Source organism: Crocuta crocuta, unplaced genomic scaffold (assembly GCF_008692635.1).
Source record: "Crocuta crocuta isolate KB4526 unplaced genomic scaffold, BGI_CrCroc_1.0 scaffold113, whole genome shotgun sequence".
NCBI lineage: Eukaryota > Metazoa > Chordata > Mammalia > Carnivora > Hyaenidae > Crocuta > Crocuta crocuta.
Genome location: NW_027530368.1, coordinates 668952 through 696842, shown reverse-complemented (window position 1 = coordinate 696842; position 27891 = coordinate 668952). Strand labels below are relative to the sequence as shown.

General features: G+C 37.8%; 1 protein-coding gene and 1 long non-coding RNA gene across 2 annotated transcripts in view; one reads left to right on the top strand and one right to left on the bottom strand.

The window, feature by feature from the left end:
* TACR1 (tachykinin receptor 1) overlaps positions 1-27891 on the bottom strand; it is a 148740-nt gene that overhangs the window by 107144 nt on the left and 13705 nt on the right. The window lies entirely within an intron of this gene.
* Positions 81-25903, top strand: LOC144233384 (uncharacterized). Its single transcript, XR_013335662.1, has 4 exons — positions 81-142; positions 22172-22339; positions 22934-23060; positions 25773-25903. It is a non-coding gene; the product is annotated as an uncharacterized LOC144233384 (long non-coding RNA).

The following is a 27891-nucleotide window of genomic DNA, read 5'->3' as shown; positions in this document are numbered from 1 at the left end:
ATTGCTTGCTAGGGAAAATATTGCCAGGTTTATTTATTTATTTAATTTTTACTTAAATCTTTATCAATAACCAGGAAAAAGAAACGTGGAGACCAGAACAGTGAACTTCCTAATGACTTATTCTCAGAAAGCTGGTGCACAGGTATGTTAAAAGTATGATATTCAACTTTGCTTTCACTCAAAGTATTTTACGATTTACTTTGAAGAAGATTGTTGATTTAATATAAAATGTAGATGTCTTAATAACAAGGGAAGTGAGACAGAGAGAGAGATTCTTATCCCAGTATTGTGCTATTACTCTTCATGACCTTATTTATTCTATTCAATGAGATTTAAAATGAACAATTTAAGGGACACCTGGGGGAATCACTCAGTTAAGTGTCTGACTCTTGATTTCGGCTTTGGTTACAATCTCACAGTTCGTGAGTTCGAGCCCTGTGTCAGGCTCTGTGCTGACAGTGTGCAGCCTGCTTGAGTTTCTTTTGCTCCTTCCCGCCCTGCTCTCTGCCCTTTCCATGCTCTTTCTCAAAAATAAATAGATAAACTTAAAAAAATAAAGCGAATCATTTAAGTCTCTCCATGTAGGTTAATCAGTTTATACTTTGTACAAATGATTGTTCTTCTGTTTCTTTGGAGTGCTTCACGAAGTGGTGTAAACAACTGTCCTCTTACCTTTTGCTAAAAACACAAACCCATAAAAAAATTAAAAAATGGATGTAGAAAGACAGATCAGGCATAAACTGGTGATCCAAAAAGGGCAATAATCTGGGAAATTATTTGTGGAAAGACTGGGCGTTTAATAGGTAAACTTTTATTTTAAAAAAGATTATATGATTCCTATGATACATAAACACAAAGAAAAAGAGGCCAACCTCCAAATTCATTTCATGAGGTACAATCTTAATGAATCGTCAGTCTGCCCTCATGGGCTTTCCTTCAACTCAAAAGAGCTACATAAAATATCTGCAATACCGATTCACAAGTACAATGGTAGATAACATATCATGGTCTAAGCAGAATTATCTCTGACCGTAGTTGATGTGGTTCCTAGGGTTTCAGGAAGGCCTTGTCTGTTGGGCTCCTGGTCCACCGAACCCACTCCCATTGGTCTAGCTCATGCCTGGACTTGGCCTCTGCAGAGGCTCTTGACAATGCTTAGTCTTAAGCTCCATCAATACTTTATAGAACTAATTAGTGGGTAGACTAAAGCCAAGGCATGAGGCTGGGACCATGACAATCTGATACTGAACTAGCACCAATCCTGTTCAGAGATTTCATGGCTCTTCCTGTTATGGTAGGTGTGTTGAATTGGAGCGGTGGATGCAGTGGACCTAGCACCAGCAGGAACGCTGGATGAACTGCATGAGAACTAATATTCGTCTTATTATCTTCCAAAGTGACTTGTCAGAAGCTAGACTAGGGTTCCAATTCCCTAGATTTCCATAAGGAAAACTACTAAGAAATGTCTCAGCATAAATTGGCCATAAGTCCCCCTTCTTGTCCTTTTTGAATAAAAGATCCTGAAAGGGCAAGGGGAACAAGGATCTATCTGCTTACTACAAACTATAGATAGAGAATCAAGGGATGATCCTCACTTGAGGCTGGTGTCCTATAGTCCGTTCTCTGGAATGGAATATCAGGATGCTTGGGTAGGCTGGGAGGGGCCTTTGATTTCTCTGTCCCTAGAAAATGAGTTCTTATGACACAAGGTATGCCCAGGCTAACTCTGCCACTCACCATTGAATTTTTTTGCCTCCTGATCTCTGTCCCTTAGTCTTCTGCTCCTGATATCACAAGTGACCACCAGTGGAATCAGGAAGATAGTCCACATCTGTCAAGGTCTCCTCCCCAGCTCCTTGTCCCTCTGTTATATAGTGAACTCTCCATCAAGCTCATACCTCTCTGAATGACTTTTTAACAAGAAGAAAAACTCGATACTTTAATGAGCCAATTCACACAGTTAACATCTATTATGGAGGACCCAAGTATCCCTTTCATCTTTACCCCTTAATTAAAAAGTCATACAAATGAGCATTCTCTAAAGGGATATTTTTCCCAACACTGGGAGTAGGGACGGTTGGACAATCCAAAACATGTAATCATAAGCACACTGCTTTATTAATGAGAAAATGTCACATCATTAGGTTATGGGAGAAAAACATGTGGCCATGAGGTTAAAGACCAGAAATGGATTCAGTAAAATTCAACATCCATTTTTTTAAGTAATCTCTACATCCAATATGGGGCTTGAACTTACAACCCCAGGATCAAGAGTCACATGCTCCTGAATGAGCCAGTCAGGCACCCCTCAACATCCGTTTTTGAGGCAATCTTAGAAACTAGAGTAGATCTTTCCTTTACATGACAAAAAAGCATCACAAATCAACAAATAAAATATAGAATGATAAAGTTATAAAGGTGTTTTTATTTTGGTTCAGATGCCCACTATTACTACTATAGTTTAATATTATATGTGTTTTAAGCAATTCAATACAATAACATTATTACATAACTTGAGAATTCAAGAGGATTGCAACGAGCACTTACTTGACTGTTGAGAGAGGGAGTCACAGACTGAAACAGGCTCCAGGCTCTGAGCTGGCAGTCAGCACAGAGCCCGACGCGGGGCTCGAGCCCTCGGACGCTTAATCGACTAAGCCACCCAGGCGCCCCTCCCCTGCACCAACATATTCTGTCATTGGCCTTTGGTCTCTGGGGCATCACTGACTCTTCCAGGAAAAGAAACTGCAACCAATCTGACTGATAGTCTCTTCGCAAGGCATTTTGGAAGAGACAGAGCAAGAGTGAGGGAATAAGAGCACACCAAGGCAGTGAGCTAGAGATTATAAGTGGTTGCAGTTGCAAAATGTAACATTTGAATGCTTTTGGAGGTTATATCCTCTTTTATTTGGTTCAAGTTGAGGTATGCTATTTGCTGGGAGATAGAATGAAAGATGAAACAGGCATATGGTGAGGTCCAGAGCCAAGAGACAGGAAAGCCCAGTTTTAGTTCATTCTGAGATGAAGCTGCAGTCCTGGCTTTGGGTTATGTGAGATGCCTTAGTGTTCTTATAACAAAATATGCTTTTTGCTTGTGGTAGTTTGAGTTGAGGTAATGTGGTTATGAAATAGATATGAGATAACAGATTCTCATATATTCACACTTATAAATAAGCATGTATGTGATAAAAACATTTTTCCATAGTAGCAACAAAAAGATAAACTATAGGAACAATCCAGTTAAAATGTGGAGGGCATTTGTATAATGAATTAATTGAATACTTAACAGAGGTAAAGGGAATGAATTAGCTGTCAATCATTTTCTATTTTAATTCAATTCCAACAAAATTTACAGTGAGATGTTTCTCGGACCATGACTTAGTATTCTAAAGTTCATCTGGGAGACTAAACTGGCAAAAAAGTGCAGCAAATCAGAAACAGAGAGGAGCATGGCCTGTATAAAGTAGTTGGTGGTAGGAGGCATCTTCTTGCCCAATCAGATATTAAAATCAAGTCCTCCTAGTTAAAACAGTGGTGTCAACACAAGGATTAAAATATAGGTCAAATAACTATAACAAACTGCCTAGAAACATATTCTACTACATATAAGAATTTAGTATCAAATACTTATGACATTATAAATGTATGGAAAAACAAATCCTTTAGGCATAATTGATAAGCTATCTGGAAAAAAAATTTTATTAACGCCTCCCTTAAGAAAACTGAAAGGAAATATGAATAAATACCTAATCTTGAAGTGATAGAGAACTTCCTAAACTTAAAACTAGTGACAAAAAATGATTAATAGATTATGTAAAACTTCTAAATGTCAAAAAGTGTTTTTAGGGGCGCCTGGGTGGCTTAGTTGGTTAAGCGTCCGACTTTCGCTTAGGTCATGATCTCGCAGTTCGTGGGTTCGAGCCCCGCGTCAGGCTCTGTGCTGACTGCCGGCTCAGAGCCTGGAGCCTGTTTCAGTCTGTGACTCCCTCTCTCTCTGACCCTCCCCTGCTCACGCTGTCTCTCCCTCTCTCCTAGAAATAAAAAAAACATTAAAAAAAAATTTAAAAAAAAAAAAAAAGTGTTTTTAAAGATATTAAGAAGTAAATACCAAAATTGAAATATGTTTGTATGTTATATTAAAAATAGTTAATATCATTAACATAGAGCACCAGTTTAAGAAATAAGTCACAGTATAAAAATGGGCAAACAAGTTAATTAGGCTAGTTAATTAGGCTAGTTTCATTCTGTAAGAAATACAAATGGCCAACAGAAATATGGAAAAAAAGTTAGGCTTATTAGTAAGCAAAGAAATGCAGTTGTTACAATAATGTAGTACAATCTTTCACTCATCAATTTGTCAAAAATTAAAGTTTACCTACATAGTCTCCGATTGCCAAAGTGCAAAATCAGGCATTTCATATGGCACTGGAGACAGATGAATTTAGACTACTGTTAAGAAGTAAATTCAACAGCATGTCAAGAGCTTTGGCATTTGGAAAAATAACCTTTGACTTGAAATTCCAATTTTAGAAATTTGCCCTATGGAAATACACAGTTTGCCCAGACTTATGTGGAAGAATAGTTGTTTTTTATTATTTTTAAAAATCTTGAAATCGATGTCCAACAAAAGGGAATTGGTTTAATGAATTATGACCATAAATAGTGTGGCAGGCAGAAAAATGCTCTCTCTGCCCCTAAGATGTCCGAGTTATAATCCCAGAAGCCTGTGAATGAATTCATTGTCTTACATGATAAAGGGACTATGCAGATGTGATTAAATTAAGGACCTTAAAATGAGGAAGATTATCCTGGATTATCAGATGGGCTCCACTTAATCACATGGGCTCTTAAAAGCAGAGTCTTTCTTAGCTGTAGTCCCTAGGAGGCAGGACAACAGAACAGTCAGAGACTGAGTGATACTAGCTTTGAAGATGGAGGAGGGGCAATAAGCCAAGGAATACAGTTGATTTGTAGAAGCTGGAAAAGGCAAGGAGAAAGATTCTTCGCTAGGGTGCCAGAAAAGAACTGAGCCCTGCCAATGCCTTGATTTTAGGCCATATCCCATTTCTAACCCTCAGAACTGTAAGAGAATACTTTTGTATTGTTTCAAGCCATTAAGGTTGTGGTAATTTATTACTGTAGCAAATGAAAACTAATACAAATGAGGTGCTTTGTGATCAGGAATTAAAAATCATATTGGTTAAGAATTTATTTAGTTAAAGTAAAAAGCAGATTATAAAATTGAAAGTATGATAGCTGAGTTCCAATGATGAAATGTAGAGTAGCATGGTTATTCCTGGGTGCTATAATTATGAGACTTTTCCTTGGTTATATGTTTTCCAGATTTTCTAAAATAGCTCTCCTTTGTAACCAGGAAAACATATATATAAGTGTGAAGTAAAATACTCTTTAATTTATATTTCTGTAATTATTTAATCAACAATAAGAATCTACAATGGCTTTACTTCAATGACATCTTCCTCACCCTACCTAGATCCTAGTCTTAGGCATTTCAGTAGAAACATAACAGAATGGGATTCACTTCTCTTCACTAAAATAACACTGTGCTGAAATTGTCTTTCTGGTATCTTTTTAGAAACATCTTCAAAATCCAGTGAAATCTGCCCTCATACACTGGCATATACTCAGCTGTTACCATTAGTATCCAATGCTATTGCAAATTTCTGTAATTTTGTCTACTTTGCTGAATATTATATTGTCAGCACAGAGTCTGAAAAAGGAGTTATTGACTGTCTGCTAGATTAATTGTGAAGTTACAGTCACCAAATATCTGTTGACAAAGTTGATAATGAATGATTCTGGAGTCTGTCCCACTGTACTTCCACCACACTTTTACTTTCTATTTTATTATTTTATAAAAATTTTATTTTATTTTTTAAGATCACCAAATCACTGCAATGCACAGGGGCATATATCTTGGTGTAATAAAGACCTTGGGTCTTATTTGATCTCATTTGTAAAGCATTAGCAATCAATGAACCAGCCACAACTAAAAGATAGCAGCTTTGCTTGGGTGGAAAAAAGTCTGGTTCTATACCTTCAGGTTTGATGTAGAGCCCATTGCTTTCTTGAAATGTCTTGTTAAAAAGAAATCTGGTATATGAAACCCGCCTTTAATCAATAAGCACATTTTTTAAAAAATTAAATAATTGACCTAAACTAAAAGAAAAAAAAGCAGTTCACCCATTTCTTCTATCCCCTATTCCCAGCCTCTGGCAACCAATATCTATTCTCTGGACCCATGAGCTTGGATTTTTTTGTTTTGTTTTTTAGATTTCACATATAAGAGAGATCATATGGTATTTGTCTTTCCCTGTCTGACTTATTTCACTTAGCCTAGTGCCCTCAAGGTCCATCCGCATTGTTGCAAATGGCAATATTTCATTCTTCTTTAGGACTAAATAATACTGCATTGTGTATGTATACCATATTTTCTTTATCCATTCATCAGTTGAGGAAACTTAGGTCCATATCTTGGCAATTGTAACAATGCTACAATGAACATGAGGGTGCACATATCTTTTCAAATTAGTGTTTTTATTTTCTTCAGATAAATACCCAGAAGTGGAATTGCTAGATCATATGTAGCTCCATTTTAAATTTGTCGAGGAACCTCCATACTGTTTTACATACTGCCTGCACCAATTTACATTCCCACCAACAGCATGCGAATTTCTCTTTCTTTCCACATCCTTGCCAACACTTGCTATTTATCTTTTTGATACTAGTCATTCTGACTGGTGTGAGGTAATATCTCATGGTGGCTTTGATTTGTATTTCCTTGATGATTAGTGATGTTGAGCATCTTTTCATGTGCCTGTTGGCCATCCGAATGTCTTCAGATTTTCTATTTTTAAATCAGATTGTTTTTGTTTTTGCTATTGAGTTGAATGAGTTTTAAAAATACATTTTGGATATTAGCTCATATTATATGGTTTGCAAATATTTTCTCCCATCCAGGAGGTTGCCTTTTTATTTTGTTGATGGTTTCCTTTTGGTGCAAAAGCTTGTTAGTATGATATAGTTCCACTTGTTTATTTTTGCTTTTGTTGTTATCTACTATGCTTTATTGTTCTGAGTTGTTTTACTGCTCTCTTTGGGTTATTTATTAAATCATGAATAATAAGTAAAGGTCACTTTTCACTTAGGAAGTTGGCTTCTGATTTAGTTGAACTCAAGGAGTGTGAAAAATGAAGGAGGGATGGGGATGACTTAGAGGTTGATTTAGCAGCTGACGTCTCCATAATGAGCCAGGCAAAACCAGCAGAAAACAATTATTTTTCTAACCTTTGCATAGGGGTGAGCACGGAGCAAATCATAAAGTGAAGTCTTGTCTAATTATACAATAATTATCTACTCTTTTAATTTGAAGGAATATTCATCATACTTCTCCCTCACCAAATTGAACATCCTCTGACTTGGTAATGATCAAACTATATTCTTAAGTAGAGAGAAAGGCAGAAATTAGACCTTCCTGTTCTTATGCAAAGAACAGTTCTGTAATGAGCTGTCTTCACCTGCTCCATTCTTTGGAGCCATGTGACCTTCCAGCAGGACAGACGCCTGATGTGCTAAACAATATGCTGGTGCCTAGTCTCTCTGGTGAGGGCTAATTACAGCACTATGGCTCAGGAACTCAGGAACAAAGCAATCACTCTCTTGTCTTGACTCCTCACCCACTCTCGTGCTACACTACCAACCCAAAGACTTCCGTGTCTTGGCTTCCAACATGTAGATCACCCCTTCTGAATTCTGTGATTCTTTCTTTCCGAGTTATGCTGAGAATCCCCCAATGGACCTTTGAGAGGCATTGATGCTGTTGCATCCATGTAACACCGAGGTCTATCATGTATTTTTTGATAACATTTTTCTTCTGCAAACAGTTGCTAACTATGCATCATCTTTGCAAGATAACAAATGCTGTTGAGGGAGGAAGAGGTATTATATAAAAGAAGATTCCTTTTTTTCTCCATAATCCATAGCAATGGAGACTGAAAGAAGAATGACTCTTTTCCATTTAAACTGAATTAATTCTCCCCACGTGTGAATTTTTATAAATGGTTAGGGATTCCATTAAAGACACTTCCCTGGGAAACTAGAAGTTCTGGGTTGGGATGGCATCTGTCATCCAGTGGAAGTTCTGTTCTCAGACCATTTCAAGGGCAGGGGAGGAGGAGGGACTTTTAAGTCTTTTAAGAAATCATTAAAGAGTCTTTATTGATCAGTCAGGATTCTGACAGTTTATTGACCTTTACTCTGAAACAGTGTCTGCTTTGAGGTGACTGTGTGCCAAGTAACTAAAAGTCCATGAAAGTATCTTTTTTTTTTAATGTTTTATTTATTTCTAGGAGAGAGAGAGAGAGAGACAGCGTGAGCAGGGGAGGGTCAGAGAGAGAGGGAGTCACAGACTGAAACAGGCTCCAGGCTCTGAGCTGGCAGTCAGCACAGAGCCCGACGCGGGGCCCGAACCCACGAACCACGAGATCATGACCTAAGCGAAAGTCGGACGCTTAACCAACTAAGCCACCCAGGCGCCCCTGAAAGGATCTTTGAAACTGCGTTTCTAGTTCAAAGAAGTCCTCAGATATGAATGCCCAACTTTCCTTGTTCTAGATAATAGGTACTTTCTTTTGCAAACTGAGTATTTGTTTTGGGTGTCCCAATGACTCCAGAATGCTGCTGGCATTTAGATGTGGGGGCTAGGAATGTTGGCTGTCCTACAGTGGGTGGTCTGGTCCTGCACAAAGGAATACTGTCCCACACTCCAAATGATTATTGACTGCCTTTCCAGACAGTCATGCAGGTAAAAAACCTACTTATAATTACCCAAATCCAGAACCTAGCTTTGAGTTTTATATAAAGTAAATTAATTTCCTATTACTTAAAGCGATACAAATTTATTATTTTACAGTTCTAGAGATCAGACGTCTGAAGTGGGATTTGCTGTGCTAAAATCAGGATGTCAGCAGGGCTGTTCCTCCTGGGGACTCCAGGGAAGGATTCATTCCCTTGTCTCGTCCAGCTTCTAGGCGCTGCCTGCATTCCTTGCCTCACAGCTTATTCCTCCAGTTTCAAAACTAGTACCGTAGCATCTTCAGCTCTATCAACCTCTCAACCTTCTTTGTAAGAAGGTTCTTTGTAACCTCCCATTTTCTTTGTAAGACCCTTCTGACTACAACCACATTGCCCTGGACAAACTCCTGAGCTCAAGATCCTTAACTTAATCGCACTGCAAAATCACTGATGCCATGGAAGGTGACTTATTCACAGGTTCCAGGGATTAGGATGTGGACTTCTTTGGGGGACTTTTATTGTGCCTATAACATAGAGAGTATTTTTGAACTTAAAAAGATATCGTGGATTTTCTAGGAAACTGCCATATAAATTAGGGAAGATTGTCTTTATCTTTGTTCATTACCAAGAATTGATCCCCTTTTCCCATTTAAAACATTGTGACACTGACAGAAGTGTGGCTCACCATATTTGAATTGCCAAAACAAACAAACAAACAAAAATTTAAAAAAGAAACCCACTGCTGCATCTGCCTGCATCTGTTGCTGTCACATTTTCTTTACTTCAAATAAAGGCATAAGCCTACCATACTCATCTTGTATCCTCATATTGTATGCCTGAGAATTTCCGTATTGAAATACATATTAATTTATTATAAACTGCCTCTTTTCTTATTTCTCTTTTGTAATACACTTAGGACATTGTATTGATTTTTTTCCTTGAAAATGTGTATATATATAGATTATAATATCTATGAATTTTATTTCTATATTGTAAAGGGGACATTACAAAATATTTATTGTAAAAAAGTAGAGCATTGAGTCCGATGTGCGCATGTCAGATTCTGCTGCCCCTTTCATTTGAAGAAGTCTCTTTTCTGCAGGCCAATGCTATCATCTATGCATTGGATTTTACTCCCTTCAATCTCCTTCAAAACCCCGCTGGACCTGTTCTTACTAAGGGCATCAAGCAAGCCCCCCGTAACATATTCTATAGTTCTGGTAATACACTCTACTCCCAAGAACATGAAATTTCTGGGAAAAATCTCTAAAAGCCCCTAGACTTTCAAGAGCCCACTACAAGATGTCTCAGTGTTCAGTACCAAGGGGGAAGCTCTAATTAGGAACACTGTGTACCTTCCTCATAATGATGCCATGACCAATCCCGTCGCTCTCTACTTCTTTGTGTCTAACCACCATCGGAGGTCTGAGCTTCTCTAGTCAAGTGCTACCACCCTGGCTCTTATCTCCAATATGGTTCAAAACATTTTCCTAGTCCGATGCACCCTCCCACTCTGCCATCCCCATGGAACACATAGTCTGTCATCAACAAAATCCTCACCTCTTCTTCAAAGGTTCCTTTCACCTTTTGCTACTTGCAACTTGGCTGTTTCAGAATATCACTTCTATTACTGTCGTGGTCTTAAGTGGGTTGTACTTCCTCCAGAGTCCACGCACCACAGAGCCAGACCAGGAACAGATATACACACTGTCATCACTCCACTTCCAGACCATTATTCCTTCTTCATCTTTTAAGCCCCATGCATCTTTGATACATGCCAATGGACTACACATGTTGCAGCCACTCCCTGACTCATCTACTGCTCATTCCCCTTCATCCATAGGAAATTTTAGCTCACTGTGTTCCCATTACTGTCCCTGTCTTCATTTTGGTGACTGTGATATACACAAACATGATCAGTCCAACTCCTGACTCACTTCCTTGACTTCTTCACTTCCTGTTATGTTTTCCTCCACTTTCCTCCAACCTTCCACTCTCATGGTGAATCATTACCTGGACTTCGTCATCACCAGCAACTATATAATTTTCATAATTTCTTCTTCAAATCTCTTACTCTCTATCACCTCCTAGTGAACCTTTCAGTTCATGCCCTCTTGTACTCCAAGTCCAACAATTGTTAGTACTTATTAGGATCTCCAGCCCCTTGACCTTACCACTTTTTATTATCTATCACCCCTCCTATCCTTGCTTCTCTATTCCTCTAGCTAGGACCCATGGTTCACTCCTGTGGTCTCTCCTTGCATATACCCTTGACTCCATTTTCCTCCTCTTTCCATTTCATCCATATGACAAAACCTAATGCTAATAATCTCTAAGCCTACATTATAGAAAAACATACATTATGTTGGCTGATCTTTAAGCTTTCTGTCAACTTACAAATCTCTAGTGGCCTTTCCATATTGCTCAACAGTTATAAAGTATTTTATAGTCACCTCACTTGTCAGCTCTGCAACAAGACTATTTCAGAGCTTCTCCCCTCTTCTCTACCCCTAACACTTCCTCCATCTGTCAGCTGATGACCTTGATTTTTATTTTCTGTGGAACATAGAAGCAATAAAAATGAACTATGTGGTTTTATCATTAGATCTACCATGCTGTCTTTTCCTCTACCCATAGGTCCATTTATCTTTTGGCCACTGTATATGGTCTCACCTTCTTTTGAAGGCCAAACCTGGACACATCCCTATTTGCACATTCAAAAACTTTGCTCCTTTGTTCTCCACTCACGACTATCATAAATTTCTCTTTAAATTGCTCCCATTCTTATCACAATACACATATGCTGTAATTTCTTTCCCCTTAAAAAAAATCCTTCCTTAAACTTATGTCCCTTCTGCTTATGAAGCTTTTCCTCTTCTCCCATTTATAACTCTATTTTCCCTTCATAGTCTTCTGTCAGCCTATCCCAGTCAATCTCCACCACTTTACTAAAGCTGCTTTCATCAAGGTCAACGCTGATCTCATCTTGTCAAATCCTTGACCCTCATCTTGCTTAACCTCTCGGCAATTTATGACACTGGAGGTACTTTTTCCTTCCTGAAAAGCTTTCTTATTTAGCTTCCAAAATACCTCACTTACTAGTTCTCCTAACTCACTAGCTATTGCTTCTTGGTCATATTTGCTACTTCCCACTCTTCTTTCTTGCTTTTCTAAATTTGGAGTTCCCTAGGGCTCAATCAGTGGCAATCTTCTCTGGCACTCTTTCCACTAGGTGTTTGTATACAGCCCCAAAGTATATGCTAATGACTCCCACATTTGTATCCCAGCCCTTACCTCTCTTTCTGAAGTTCATATTTAAAAATCAACTGTTAGTCTAAGGAAGACCTACAGGTGGCCAACTGGTACATGAAAAGATACTCAACATCACTTACCATCAGGAAAATGCAAATCAAAAGCACCATATCATCTTGTACCTGTTAGAATTGCTGTTATCAAAAAGACAATACATAACAAATATTGGTGAGGATGTGGAGAAAAAGGAACCCTGATGCACTGTTGGTGGAAATGTAAATTGGTGCAGCCACAATGGAAAACAATGCAGAGATACCTCAAAAGAATTAAAAATAGAACTACATATGACTCAGCTTCTTCTGGGCGTTTATACAAAGAAAATGAACACATTAATTTGGAAAGATATATGTACCCGCATGTTAATTGCAGGATTATCTAGAATAGCCAAGATGTGGAAACAACCTAAGTGTCCATCAGTGGATGAATAGATATAGAGGACACACACACACACACACACACACACATTTTATTCAGCAATAAAAAAAATGAAATATTGTCATTTGTGACAACATGGACAGACCTCAAGGGCATTATACTAGTTGAAACTAGCCAGACAGGGAAAGACCAATACCATATATTCTCACTTATATGTGGAACTAAAACAAAAACAAAACTGATATCCAAACTCATAGATACATAGAACAGATTGGTGGTTGCCAGAGGTAGGGTATGAGGGATAGGCAAAATGAGTGAAGGAAGTCAAAAGGTACAGACTTCCACCTATAAAATAAATAAAGCACAGGGATGTAATATATAGGCTGGTGACTATAGTTAATAATACTGTATTGAATATTTGAAAGTTGCTAAGAGAGTAGATCTTAAAAGTTCTTACCACAAGAAAAACATTGTTTTGTAACTACGAATGGTAAGAGATATCACTAGATTTATTGTGGTGATCATTTTGCAATATATAAAAATATTAAATCATTGTGTTATACACCTGAAACTAATATGATGTTATATGTCAATTATATCATAGTTAAAAAGAAAGTAAAATAAAGTAAAAAAAAAAAATCACCTGTCAGTTCACTCAATATTTCCACTTGTCTGTCTGCTACTTTTTCAAACTTCTCAGGGCCAAAGTCACTCCTGATTTCTTCTTCTGAACTTATTTCTTCTCCATTCTTCCCCCTTCTTAGTAAATGGAATCACCATTCTCCAAGTTGCTTAGTCTCAAGCCCAGGAGTGATTCTCAATTGTCTTTCTCTTTTATCCCACATCTATTCCACCTATATATCATTTGTCCTACTTTCAAAATATATCCCAAATCTTATCACTTACCACCCCTATCATTATACCTTAGGTTAAGTCACCATCATCTCCTTCCTGTGGTCACTATAGGAGAGCTCCTAACTGGTCACCCTTCTGCCACATTTGCCTCTCTACTCTCTATTCTCCACATAACTGCCAGTATAGATAAGTACAGATAAGATCATGCTCCTTCCCTGCTTGTTATCTTCTAATGACTTATTATCACACATAGAATGAAAAACAAACTTACCTTGCTGTGGCAGAAACTTTTAATGCTCACTGAACATTCATTTGCTCTCCCATATTTTCCTGAGCACATGCAGCTGGACCTGACCATATGACTAGTTATTGCTAATGGATTTTGAGGGCAGGTGATCCATATCACCTCTGGACTGGGGCAGGTTAAAATCTCATGTGGCTCTCACCTCTTTCTTCCTTTAATGTAACAACTGAGCTGCTCAGTTTGGGATGGCTGAGTCACAAGATGGAAACAGCCTATGATCAATTAATGTTTTCAGGGAGCTTCCCAGGAAAGAAATTGAACCCGTAGTAGACTTAGAGTGAGTGATAAATAAACTGTGTATTAAGCCATTGTGATTTGCAGGGTTGCTTGTTACTGCAGCCCATCACAGCCTACCCTGACTAATACATGTGATATACATGGCCTTCTTATCTAATTTCATTGGCCTTCCCCCCACCCCGACTCACTCCCATCCAATCTCACCCAGGTTTTATTGCCAAGCCCATTCTTGCCTCAGGGCTATTTAGTCTCGCTGCCCTTGTACCTAGAAATTCTACTTTCAAGATCATCATACCACACTACTTATCACCACTCTCCATCCTCTTACCCTTTTCATTGTAGAACTTAATGGTATTCAAAATTACATACTTTTTAGTTTGTTTGTTGTATATATCTCTAAATAGAGAATAAAGACTTTTGTTGTTGTTGTTGTTCTCTGTTGTATCTTTAGAGTCCAGAACAGTGTCTGGCACACAGTTCACATGCAGATTAACTTCACTAATGGTATCAATTATTTATTCCTTGCTATATCTTTGTCCTAAACAGATGGAATTTGGTTCCTTAAGCATGAATCTCGTCAATTCTGAGGGCTTGTTTTGCCCAGCGGGGCATTAGTAGATGTGACACAAAAAACAGACTGGAAAAAGTGTTTGCATATGTCTGTTTATCTTTTGCATCTTTGTCATTGCCATGAAGACATACCTTGGCTAGTTTACGGAAGGATGAAAGACACATGGGGCAGAGCTGAGCTGCCCACCATTTCTGCTGAGGCCAGCTTAATCAGTTGGCAGCTCACTGGCCCCAGACATGTGAATGAACACATCCAAAATTCAGACAAGCCTAGGCCAAATCAACTTAATGTTGCAGACTAATGAACTAGGCAATTGCTTATCGTTTTATACCCCTGAGATCTTATAGTTGTTTGTTACACACTACTACTATGACAATGGATAACTGCTACAACAGAGACTCAATAAATAGCTATTAAATGTCTGCAGTGGATATGTAGATGTTCTACAGTTGGTATGTAGATACTCTTTCCTAACCTGCTCTCCCTCCTCTGTTCCTGATTTGACTATCCGTCTATGTGTTCTCCCAAAGTAACAAACTGAGAGAAGCCTCAATTCCTTTCTGTCCTTCATTTCCAACTCCAACTCCCTTTCAAACATTGAAGAGCCTCCAACATTTTACAATGCCACCCTAAAATATCTGGAATCTGATTTCTCCAGTCCCATAGTTCTAATAATATTTTACCTCAATATTATAATAATAACTTGCTATTTGGTATTCCTACCAACAGTTTTTTTTTTTTTCACTCTAGAACATCCTCCATACGGCCATTAATTTTATTGACCTCAAAAAGAAATATGGATTTATAGTTATATACGAGATTGAGGGATCACTTTGAAATACTTCTTTCCCAAATTCCTTAGAAAAATGCCTAGGAGGGGCGCCTGGGTGGCTTAGTCGGTTAAGCGTCCGACTTTCGCTTAGGTCATGATCTCGCGGTTCGTGGGTTCGAGCCCCGCATCGAGCTCTGTGCTGACTGCCAGCTCAGAGCCTGGAGCCTGTTTCAGTCTGTGACTCCCTCTCTCTCTGACCCTCCCCTGCTCACGCTTTCTCTCTCTCTCTCCTAGAAATAAGTAAAAAAAAAAAACATTAAATAAAAAAAAGAAAAATGCCTAGGAAAGAATTTTTAAAAATAAAAAAGAAATAAATATAACCTGACCAAATTCAATAAGGGGAAAAAATTGAGAATAACAACAAAGACAAACATACTTCAGCCCATTGTTTCTTAACTGATTGAATAATCAATTTTTTTATTCCTCATATAATATCAAATATTGAGATTATGGAAAGTAAACAGAAATGGATGCAACATTATCCCTATGTTAATGCCACTCACTCACTTGCTCTGCTGAGTAGGAAATAAAGGATAGACTCATAGTGAGCATTTCCAACAACTCTCTGCCTATTTTGTCTGCCCCACAGCCTGCAGTCAGCTTCTTTTATTACTGAGACTCCATTAATAGTTGTAGTGGTAATAAATTACCATAGTGCTCAAGAATTACAATTTTATGTTCCTTCCATTTTCTTTTCATTTTATCCATGGATAAATTTGTAATATGAAAAATGGAAAGTGTAAATGGAAAGCATTGGTTTTTCTAATGCATCATACTTCCTCCTGCCCAGCATCTTCATAAATGCAGTTGACATTTCTAAACTCTTTACCCTCCACACAACCTCCCTCTGTTTACCATGGGATTAAAGAAATAAAGATATCATTGTTTTTCATAACAAGAAGACAAAAGCCAGGTAAGGTAGTTTAGGGCTGGTATGTGGGTCAGTGATATGCCCAGGGCTCCCGGTTCTTTCTAACTTTCTTAACCACAATCCTCAGTGTGTAAGGGTTGTTCTCATAGGTAAATTGTGCTGCTAACAGCCAGGTTTCTTGCCCCTGTTCTAAAGAGGCAGAAGGGGAAAAAGCAAAGAGTTTAAAAAAAATAAAGTGTTTTTCCATGTAGACATTGCCTTTTAATTCAAGCAGAGAAGCTCAATCTAGAGACTTTCTCCTGTACCCCACTGGCCAAAACTTTGTCATATGGTCAATGCTCCCTGCAAGAAAGACTGTGACATTGACAATATCTCTAGTAGAGGATAGGGGGCTATAAATGGCTTTTGTGTAACCAACCCAGTGTCTGCCATTCTGCTTTTCGTAAATCCTACTCATCCTTTAGATCTCAGCCCCAAAACATTCAGACTAAGTGAATTTTTATATACTTCATAACATTAATATTCTTTTGAAAAATTTCTTATTTAATTTATTCTTTTAATTTATATCCAAGTTAGTTAGCATATAAGTGCAACAAATATTTCAGTGATATCCTTAATTCCTCCTACCCATTTAGCCCATACCCCCTCCCAAAGCCGCTCCAATAACCCTCTGTTCTCTGTATTGGAGAGTCTCTTATGTTTTATCTCCCTTCTTGTTTTTATATTATTTTTGCTTCCCTTCCCTTATGTTCATATGTTTTGTATCTTAAAGTCCGCATATGAGTGAAGTCATATGATATTTGTCTTTCTCTGACTAATTTTGCTTAGCATAATACCCTCTAGTTCCATCCATGTAGTTGCAAGTGGCAAGATTTCATTCTTTTTGATTGCCAAGTAATACTCCATCGTGTATGTATGTATATATATATATACCCTTCATCTACCGATGGACATTTGGGCTCTTTCCATACTTTGGCTATTCTTGACAGTGCTGCTATAATATGTCCCTTTGAAACAGTGCACTTGTATCCTTTGGCTAAGTAGTAGTAGTGCAATTGCTGGGTCTTAGAGTAGTTCTATTTTTAATTTTTTGAGGAACCTCCATACTGTTTTCCAGAGTGGCTGCACCAGTTTGCATTCCCACCAGCAGTGCAAAAGAGCCTCTTTCTTCGCATCCTTGCCAACATCTGTTGTTGCCTGAGTTGTTAACGTTAGCCATTCTGACTGGTGTGAGTGGTATCTCATTGTGGTATTGATTTGTATTTCCCTGATGATGGTGACGTTGAGCATTTTTTCATGTGTCAGTTGGCCATCTGGTTGTCTTCTTTGGAGACGTGTCTATTCATGTCTTGCCCATTTCTTCACTGGATTCTTTGTTTTTTGGGTGTTGAGTTTGAGAAGTTCTTCACAGATTTTGAATACTAACCCTTTATCTGATATGTCGTTAGCAAATATCTTCTCCCATTCCATCTGTTGCATTTTAGTTTTGCTGCTTGTTTCCTTCGCTGTTCAGAAGCTTTTTATTTTGATGAGATCCCAATAGTTCAGTTTTGCTTTTTTTTCCCTTGCCTCTGGAGAAATGTTGAGTAAGAAGTTGCTGTGGCCAAGGCCAAAGAGGTTTTTGCCTTCTTTCTCCTCAAGGATTTTGATGGCTTCCTGTCTTACATTTAGGTCTTTCATCCATTTTGAGTTTATTTATGTGTATGGTGTAAGAAAGTGGTCCAGGTTCATTTTTCTGCATGTTGCAGTTGAGTTTTCCCAGCACCACTTGCTGAAGAGACTATCTTTATTGCATTGGATATTCTTTCCTGCTTTGTCAAAGGTTAGTTGGCCATACATTTGTGGGTCCGTTTCTGGGTTCTCTATTTTGTTCCATTGATCTGAGTGTCAATTTTTGAGCCAGTACCACACTGTCTTGATGATTACAGCTTTGTAATACAGCCTGAAGTCCGGGATTATGATGCCTTCTGCTTTGGTTTTCTTTTTCAAAATTGCTTTTGCTATTTGGGGTCTTTTCTGGTTCCATGTAAATTTTAGAACTGTTTGTTCTAGCTCTGTGAAGAATGCTGGTGTTATTTTGATAGGGATTGCCTTGACTATGTAGATTGCTTTGGGTAGTATTGACATTTTAAGAATATTTGTTCTTCCCATCCAGGAGCATGGAATATTTTTCCATTTTTTTTGTGTCTTCTTCCATTTCTTTCAGAAGCTTTCTGTAGTTTTCAGTGTATAGATTTTTTACCTCTTTGGTTAGATTTATTCCTAGGTATTTAATGGTTTTTGGTGCAATTGTAAATAGGATTGATTCCATGATTTCTCTTTCTGTTGTTTCATTGTTGGTGTCTAGGAATGCAACTGATTTCTGTGTATTGATTTTATATCCTGCGACTTTGCTGAATTCATGGATCAATTCTAGAAGTTTTTTTGGTAGAATCTTTTGGGTTTTCCTTATAGAGTTTCATGTCATCTGCGAAGGGTGAAAGTTTGACCTCCTCCTGGCTGATTTGGATGCCTTTTATTCCTTTGTGTTGTCTGATTTCTGAGGCTAAGACTTCTAATACTATGTTGAATAACAGTGGCGAGAGTGGACATCCCTGCGTGTTCCTGAGCTTAGGGGGAAAGCTCTCAGTTTTCCCCATTGATATTAGTGGTGGGTCTTTCATATATGGACTTTATGATCTCAAGATATGATCCTTCTTTCTCTACTTTCTTGAAGGTTTTTATCAAGAAACGATGCTATATTTTGTCAAATGCTTTCTTTGCATCTATTGAGAGGATCATGTGGTTCTTGTCTTTTATTTTATTGATGTGATGAGTCACATTGATTGTTTTGCAGATATTGAACCAGACCTGAATCCCAGGTATAAATCCCACTTGGTTATGGTGAATAATTCTTTCAATGTTTTGTTGGATATGGTTGGCTAATAGCTTGTTGAGGATTTTTGCATCAATGTTCATCAGGGATATAGGTCTATAGGTCTCCTTTTTAGTTGGGTTTTTGTCTGGTTTTGGAATCAAGGTAATGCTGGCTTCATAGAAAGAGCTTGGAAGTTTTCCGTCCATTTCTAGTTTTTGGAACAGCTTCGGGAGAATAAGTGTTAATTCTTCCTTAAATGTTTGGTAGGATTCCCCTGGAAAGCCATCTGGCCTTGTTTTTTGGGAGATTTTTTATTACTAATTCAATTTCTTTACTGGTTATAGGTCTGTTCAAATTTTCTATTTTTTCCTGTTCCAGTTTTGGTAGTTTATATGTTTCTAGAAATTTGTCCATTTCTTCCATATTGCCCATTTTATTGGTATATAGTTGCTCTTAATATTCTCTTATTATTGTTTGTATTTCTGCTGTGTTGGTTGAGATCTCTCCTCTTTCATTCTTGATTTTATTTATTTGGGTCCTTTCTTTTTTCTTTTTCATCATACTGGCTAGGGGGTTATCAATTTTGTTTATTCTTTCAGAGAACCAGCTTCTGGTTTCATTGATTTGTTCTACTGTTTTTTTGTTGTTATTGTTGTTGTTTGTTTGTTTCAATAGCATTGATTTCTGATCTAATCTTTACTATTTCCTGTCTTCTGCTGGTTTGGGGTTTTATTTGTTTTCCTGTTTACAGCTCTTCAGGGTGTAAGGTTAGGTTGTGTATCTGAGACCTTTCTTCCTTCTTTGGGAAGGCCTGGATTGCTATATACTTTCCTCTTATGACTGCCTTTGCTGAGTCCCAGAGGTTTTTGGCTGTGGTGTTATCATTTTCATTGGCTTCCATGTCCTTTTTAATTTCCTTTTTAATTTCTTGGTTAGCCCATTTGTTTTTTAGTAAGATGTTCTTTAATCTCCAAGTATTTGTTGCCTTTCCAAATTTTTTCTTGTGGTTTATTTTAGGTTTCATATCATTGTGGTCTGAAAATATGTAAGGTATGATCTCCATCTTTTTATACTTGTTGAGGGCTGATTTGTGTTCCAGTATGTGGTCGCTTCTGGAGAATGTTCCATGTGCACTGGAGAAGAATGTATATTCCGTTGCTTTAGGATGAAATGTTCTGAATATATCTGTTAGGTCCATCTGATCCAGTGTGTCATTGAAAGCCATTGTTTCCTTGTTGATTTTCTGATTAGACGATCTGTCCATTGCTGTAACTGGGGTGTTGAAGTCCCCTACTATTATGGTATCATTATCAATAAGTTTCTTATGTTTGTGATTAATTGATTTATATATTTGGGTGCTTCTACATTTGGAGCATAAGTGTTTAATTGTTAGGTCCTCTTGTGAATAGACCCCTTAATTGTGATATAATACCCTTCATCTCTTGTTACAGTCTTTTTTTTTTTAAGTTTATATATTTTTGAGAGAGAGAGAGACAGCACATGAACAGAGGAGGGGCAGAGAGAAATAGATGGAGATAGAATCTGAAGCAGGTCTCTTGTTACAGTCTTTATTTTAAGACAGTTTTTATTTTAAATCCTAGATTGATTGATATAAGTATGGCTACTCCGGTTTTCTCTTGTCTACCATTAATATGATAGATGGTTCTCCATCCCCTTACTTTCAATCTGAAGGTGTCTTTAGGTCTAAAGTGGGTCTCTTGTAAACAGCATATAGATGGATCTTGTTTTCTCATCCATTCTGGTACCCTATGTCTTTTGATTGAAGCATTTAGTTCATGGATGTTTAGAGTGAGTACTGAAAGATATGAATTTATTGCCATTACATTTCTTGTAGAATTGGAGTGTCTGGTGGTGTTTTCTGGTCCTTTCTAGTTTTTGTTGCTTTTGGTCTTTATCTATCTATCTGTCTGTCTGTCTGTCTGTCTTTTCTCAGGGTCCCCTTTAAAATTTCTTGCAGGGCTGGTTTAGTGGTCATGAACTACTTTAGTTTTTGTTTGTCTGGGACACTTTTTATCTCTCCTTCTATTTTGAATGACAGCCTTGCTGGATAAAGAATTCTTGGCTACATATTCTTCCAGTTCAGCACATTGAATATATCCTGCCACTCCTTTCTGGCCTGCCATATTTCTGTGGATAGGTCTCCTGCAAACCTGATCTGTCTTCCTTTGTAGGTCAAGGACTTTTTTTTCCCTTGCTGCTTTCATGATTCTTTCCTTGCCTGAGTATTTTATGAATTTGACTATGATATGCCTTCTTGATGGCTGGTTTTTGTTGAATATAATGGGAGTTCTCTGTGCTTCCTGGATTTTGAAGTCTGTGTCTTTTCCCAGGAAAGCAGAAACTTAGGAAAGTTTTCTGCTATGATTTGCTCACATAACCCTTCTATCCCTTTTTCTCTCTCTTCATCTTCTAAGATCCCTGTGATTATGGTGTTCCTTTTTTAATGAGTCACTGATTTCTCTAATTCTAAAATCATGCTCTTTTGCCTTAGTCTCTGCCTTTTTTTCTCCTTCATTATTCTTCTCAAGTTTGTGCTGTGTCATCCACTCGAGATTGCAACTCAGTTATAGCATTTTTTATTTCATACTGACTAGCTTTTACTTCTTTTATCTCCACAGAAAGGGATTCTAATCTATTTTCAACTCCAGCTAATATTCTTATTTTCATGATTCAAATCTGGTTCAGACATCTTGCATGTGTACCTGTGTTGGTTAAGTCCCTGGCTTTCATTTTTTCCTGCTCTTTATTTTGGGGTGAATTCCTTCATTTTGTCATTTTGAAGGAAGAAAAGAAATTAATAATGTAAAAAATTTAAAATGAAAAAAGTAAAAATAAAAAAATTAAAAACAACACACACACACAAATCAAATAAATGATGATAGATCCTAGCTGTATTTTGGTTTGGGTGTTAAAAGGGGCTTGATAGATTCAAGAAGAAAGTGGGGGAAGGAAAACATTTGAAAATTTGAAAAACTTAATACAATGAAATAGAATAAAATGAGATGATGGAAGTAAAATTTACAAAATGAAAATTTTATAAAAAAGTAAAAAATATGCTACAAAAAATTAAAGAAATATTGTTAATAAAAGCTGAAAATAAAAATTTTCTTTCTGCATTCCAGAAAACAAAAAGAAATGAAAAAGAAAAAAAAGAAAATTGAATAGATGGACCAGCAAACAGACTGAAATACGTTTGAAATTATATCATTTTCCCCTAGAAGTCAAACTGTGAAGCACTTTATAGTCTGTAAACGAAGCAGCCAAAGAAACGTGTGTTCCTGAAGAGCGAGGTTAGTCCCGTTGGGCGGGGCTTAGTGTAATGGCTCCGTTCTCCACTAGATGGCGTTGCTTAGTTTATCCCGTGGATTGCTGTGGTGCTTGTAGGTGTGTATGCGCATGTGCAGGAGACGTGAAAATGGCGCCACCCAGAACCCCAGTCTCTAGTATCGAGATCTATTCTCCCTCCTCAGCAATCACACACCCATCCTTTGTCTCTGGTTTCCATCCAATTCCCGCTTTTACACTGTCCATGACCAAGCCATCAGGTTGCCAGGCGGCACCTCCCTCTTGAGTTTTATCTCAGATGCGGCTGTTTTTCCCGACCCCTTACTTCAGAGGGCCTGCAGCTTTGACACTTCTGACCCTCTGTGGGAGGGTGTTATCGAGCAATGGCCGCAGCCGACTGCACCCACGAACGTTAATGGGATGGTGCTGCTGCCGAAGCCCAGAGACTGCAGCTGGGTGCCAGCCCGCCCCAAAAAATTTTCACATGATCGTGTAGCAGCAGCGTTTCAGGGATTATGGAAAACCACAACACACATCTGGCACCAGGCTTCATACTTAACAGCCTTGTTCCAGCACCTGTGAATGTGGTTGTTCTCCAGGATCTGCTGGGACCTTTGCCTGTGGGGAGTCCTCCCAGCAGGGGAACTGCCTCTCCTCGTGTGGCCCAAGGACCCCGGGACTTCACTCTGCTCCTGGGGATTCGCCTTCTCACCAGAGCACCGCCAGGTATGGAGCTGCATGCCAAGTTTCAGACTCTGTGCTCCCCCTGTTTATAGAGTCTTAATGGAATTTAAACCCTCTCCGTTCTCCTTTATCCCTTTTTAGTTCAGTCCCTGCTGCTGTTTCCGCTTTTCCACTTTCTCTCCAACTGCTTTTGGGGGCGCTTTTCCAGTACTCTCCCCCCATCTCTGTCCTCTTTCTGCAAGCAAAAATATCTCCCTGCCCTTCACAGCTTCTCTCTCCCCCATTCATCTCTCCATGCTGGGTACCTGCTGAGTTCTGTGGTTCAGGTTGTGCAGATTGTTGTGTTAATCCTCAAGTCAGTTTTCTAGGTGTGCAGGATGGTTTAGTGTTGATCTGGCTGTACTTCATGGACGCGAGACCCAAAAAAACTTGCATGCTGTTCTTCCATCTTGGCTCCTTCTCTCATAATATCAATATTCTTTAATAGCTGTTAGGACAGTTTGTAATTGCACACTGATTTGAATAATCAGTGGATTAATGCCTTATTAATATCTGTTCGAGGGCAGAGATCAGGTTTGATTCTTGCTGACCATTGTATCCCTGGAGCCAAAGAATGCATAGTATTTCACTTAGCATAATACTCTAGCTCCATTCATGTCATTGCAAATGGCAGGATTTTTTGTGGCTGAGTGTAATACTCCAATATATATAGATATGGATATAAATATAGTTGTAGATATAGATAATATCTTCTTCTTTCATCAGTCGATGGACACGGGCTATTTCTGTAATTTGGCTATTATACATAATGCCGCTATAAACACTGGGGTGTATATGTCCCTTTGATTTATTATTTTTGTGTTCTTTGGGTAAATACCTAGTGGTGCAATTGTTGAATTGTAAGGTAGTTCTATTTTTAACTTTCTGAGGAACCTCTATGCTGTTTTCTAGAGTGGCTGCATCAGTTTGCATTCTTACCAACAGTGAAAGAGGATTCCCCTTTCTCCACATCCTCGCCAACTCCTGTTGTTTCTTGTGCTGTTGATTTTAGCCATTCTGACTGGTGTGAGGTGATATCTCATATTGTAGTTTTGACTTGCCTTTTCCTGATAACCAGTGATGTTGAGCATCGTTTTATGTCCCTTTGGCCCTCTGTATTTCTTTTCTGGAAAAATGTCTATTCATGTCTTCTGTCAATTTTTTAATTGGATTATTTGTTTTTTAGGTGTTGAGTTTTATAACTTCTTGATATATTTTGGAAACTAACTTTTTATCAGCTATGTTATTTGCAAATATCTTTTCCCATTACATTCGTTGCCTTTTAGTTTTGCTGATTGCTTCCTTAGCTATGCAGAAGCTTTTGAGAGTATTATGCTAAGCAAAATAAGTCAGTCAAAGAAAGACAATAGCATATCTCACTTATAGGTGGAATTTAAGAAACAAAACAAACAAGCAAGCAAAGGGGAAAAAATGAGAGATAGAGGCAAACCAAGAAACAGACTCTTAACCATAGGGAACAAACTGATGGTTACCAGAATGGGGGGGGCGGGGGGAGATGGGTGAAATAGGTGATGGGGATTAAGGGGCACACTTGTGATGAGCACTGGGTGTTGTATGGAAGTGTTTAATCACTATATTGTAACCTAAAATAATATTACACTGTATGTAAACTAACTGGAGTTCAAATAAAAACTTTAAAAATAAGTATGTATGGTACTGGCTCTCTATAAAATATTTAGATCTACATGTACACAGCATGAGAGAGTTCAGTGTTAATGGAACATAACAATGATTGTTTTGTTATGTTTGATATCTGATGAAATGAAATGTGCCCCCAATCAATTTACATTAATAATAACATGTTAGAAACCAATAAACTGTTTATATAATGATTTTTAAGCCCCAAATAAGATTTATGTTACTTCTTTGATAGTATCTCCTTGTTTGCCTTATTCATATTGTTTATAGGAAGGGAGAATCTGGCAAAAAAATAAAACTGTATATTTTCTTTATTTTTTAAAACATTTATTTATTTTTGAGAGAGAGTGAGACGGAGTGTGAGTGGGGGAGGAGCAAAAAGAGGGAGACACAGAATCTGAAACAGGCTCCAGGCTCTGAGCTGTCAGCACAGAGCCCAACGTGGTGCTTGAACTCACAAACCGTGAGAGCATGACCTGAGCTGAAGTCAGACACTTAACCAAACAAGCCACTCAGGTGCCTCTAAAACTGGATATTTTAAAGATAAAGCTTAATTCTTTTAAATTGCAATTTTTATTTCTCCCTCTAATATGCTAAATGCTTATTATTGAGGTCCTTAAATAAGCCATTTTATTAATCACAGTCTTGTTAAAAATCTTATAAAATGCATACCCAAACTGAAAAAGTCTGTGCTGCTTTATTTGGCTTATCTGTATATTTTTCTGGATTTTGTAAAATCTGTGTCTGCCCACAAGGATATATCTCTCTTGGGATGCTGTGTGTTGTGTCAGAAAAAAAGATGAGCTTTGAGGCTCAGCGTCTCGCCCTAGCCACAGAGCTCCACTGCTGGGCTCTTTCCTGCTCCCTGGGGCTGGCTTTTGCATTGATCGTCCTCACAAAAAGTGTGTGTGTGGCTAGGGTTCTTTCCCTGCTATTATATCATTGGCTGGCGGGACTCCTAACCTGAGAGGGTAAAAGCTGTTAACTACTGTGTAGACTGTTTTTCTGAATTAATAACCTATTGGTTATTTCTTCTTTCTTTTGCTGCTCATGGAGGCCCTGGAGAATGCCCTGTACTACTGTGTGATGGCTGTACAGAGAAAGAGTTGGAAGCAATATCTTCCAGGGAGACTTCATGCCACCAAGTTCATTTATTTCAGAAAACATAATAAATTTCAGAAAATGTTTATTTCCTTATATCCCTGAAACCAAAACTTGCAAAGACAGCACCAAAAAATGAAATGACAGTTGCACTTTAGAGCAAAGATTCAAAAATATAAATAAGGGGTGCCTGGGAGGCTCAGCCAATTAAGCGTCTGCCTCTTGATTTTGGCTCAGGTCATGATCCCACAGTTTGTGAGATCAAGCCGCATGCAGGGCTCTGTGCTGTCAGCTTGGGATTCTCTCTCTCCCCCTCTCTCTGCTCCTCTCCCCGCTTACACTCATGCTCCCCCTCTCTCAAAATAAATAAATAAAGAGTAAAAAAATATAAATAAAATATTAGTAAGCAAATCTAGCAGTGTACTAATAGAACAAAGCATACGACAGAATATTCTCTAGTCTAGGAGTTCTACAACAGCTGAAAACTAGGAAATTAGGCAATAAAAAAAAAAGGTTGAATCCTTAACACAGTTCCTGCAATTCGTTATGTAACTTAAAAATAAAGATTTAGCTTTAAAATTTTCCAATTTTACTATTTTATGAATAGGTTACTCATAAAAAAGTAAAATGTAAAGGAATAACAAATATACAAAGATATTCAGCCTCACTAGTAAAAAATGCAAACATAAATAACATTTTAAATCTTTTAAACTGGAAAGGATATTTCTGAAATTGCTTTTATGTAATGGTCTGTATATTCTGATTCATGTTACTAAATTGCTAAAGCTTTCTGAAGTAAGCAGAATGAAGCCAAAGCTTAAATGTCTAGCACTCTGAGCAAACTTTTCTTCTAAGAATTTATCCTCATAGTCACACACACACACACACACACACACACACACACGTATGAGCATAGCTAGAACATATTGATCACACAAATTATATATTGTAGCAAAAGCTAGAAACAAGTACAAAGCCTCAGAATGAGAGATTATTTAAATTATGATACTTTGTAGCCACGAAGCATGGTCTTTTAGAAGAACATTTAATAAGATGAAATGTTCTTTATTATGTTAAAATAATTTAAAATATGCCATAGGAGTATAATTATGTAAAATATCCTATGCATAGGGGAAAATCCTGTACTGAAATAATTTCTAAGAATTGACAATAGTGACATGAGGGCTGATTTTGCTTTTGTTCATCATACTATATTTTCTGTAAGGTGCTAATTCTCCTTTGTGAATACATAATTGTTTACAGTGTCAGAAATATATATATTAAATGTTATCAAAAGAGAATTTACAGTTGTGTAGATAATATTCAACAGTTCTTTTTCTTTAAAAAGTAGCATAAGTATACCTTAATTTTACACAGTGTTATATGTCAAATACATTCCATTTTTTAAAAGTGGCTTAAACTTAAACGTAAATAAATAGCCTTAAAGAATATGTTCAGAACTCTTCTGGACTCATTTGCTTAATCAGAATCATAGTAATTTGCATTTTTAAATTTTTTAATGTTTATTTTTGAGAGAGGGAGAGAGAGAGACAGAACATGAGCAGGAGAGGGGAAGAGAGAGGGAAACACAGAATCAGAAGCAGGCTCCAGGCTCCAAGCTGTCAGCCCAGAGCCCGACACGGGGCTCAAACTCATAAACCGTGAGATCACGACCTGAGCCAAAGTTGGACACTTAACCAACTGAGCCACTCAGGCACCCCAGTACTTTGCATTTTTAATATTGCTGTGTAAATCTACTCTTCAATTGTTTTATGCACAATGGCTTTTTTTTTCTGCTCCAACTTCATTTTTCAGACCATGATGTTTATTGAAATTATGCAATTTCCAAACTGTTGAAGAGGAGTTGAGTGGATATAAGCAAGGGATTATTTATCCAGGTGTAGAGAGAAAGGAAGAAAGGCCAGACAAACAAAGAAAAAGGGATACAAGCTTTAGATCAAGTGTGGGTCCAGACAGATGCTAGCAGAAAGCTCAGCTCTTGGAAGCCTGGCCCTACCCCAGGATTATAAACAACACAAATCCACTGAAGATGCTGGAGAGGTAAAGAATCATC